The 554-nt window shown below is 39.2% G+C and overlaps 1 non-coding gene across 1 annotated transcript; it reads right to left on the bottom strand.

The window, feature by feature from the left end:
• Positions 1-226: 226 nt before the first annotated feature.
• TRNAS-ACU (transfer RNA serine (anticodon ACU)) lies at positions 227-300 on the bottom strand. Its single transcript has one exon. It is a non-coding gene; the product is annotated as a tRNA-Ser (tRNA).
• Between the last annotated feature and the right edge of the window lie 254 nt (positions 301-554).

The raw sequence follows: 554 nt of genomic DNA, 5'->3' as shown, positions 1-554 counted from the left end.
ATTAAGAGCTGTTTAATCACTCAATTGGATTTTTTTTGCCAGCATATTTCTTTTTCTCTGCAACCCACTGCTAAATTGTGCTTCCTAGCTGTTTTTATAAAATCACTGAATCAAATCTAACTCTGATTACATCAGAGAAAGCCAGGTACCCTACACCATAACAGGGGGTTTGAAATTTTGACTTGTCTACTTAAAGATCACCAAAATCTGATAACAAGGTCAATTACGTCCCTGGGTGGGATTGAACCACCAACCTTTTGGTTAGTAGCCAGACACACTAACCGATTGTGCCACAGAGACACTTTGTAAAAAGTGCATACTGACAAAGGCTAATAAGCATTCATCTAAAACGTTTCCTAGAAAAACTTTAAAAAGTCAATAATCTGGAGAGTTTTTGTAAGATGTTTCTTCCATCCACCAACGAAGAAACACATTGGTACTTTCCCATGATGAGTGAGTGCTTCAGGATCTCTTGCACTTACATGTGCAGCAGAGTACTGCAATGGAAGCATGCTGGGCCCATAACCCAGAGGTAGGCAGATTAAAACTATCCT

Source organism: Pseudophryne corroboree, unplaced genomic scaffold, assembly GCF_028390025.1.
Source record: "Pseudophryne corroboree isolate aPseCor3 unplaced genomic scaffold, aPseCor3.hap2 scaffold_802, whole genome shotgun sequence".
Classification (NCBI taxonomy): Eukaryota; Metazoa; Chordata; class Amphibia; order Anura; family Myobatrachidae; genus Pseudophryne; species Pseudophryne corroboree.
Note: the sequence above shows the minus strand (reverse complement) of the source record. Positions and strands in the feature narration are given on the sequence as shown.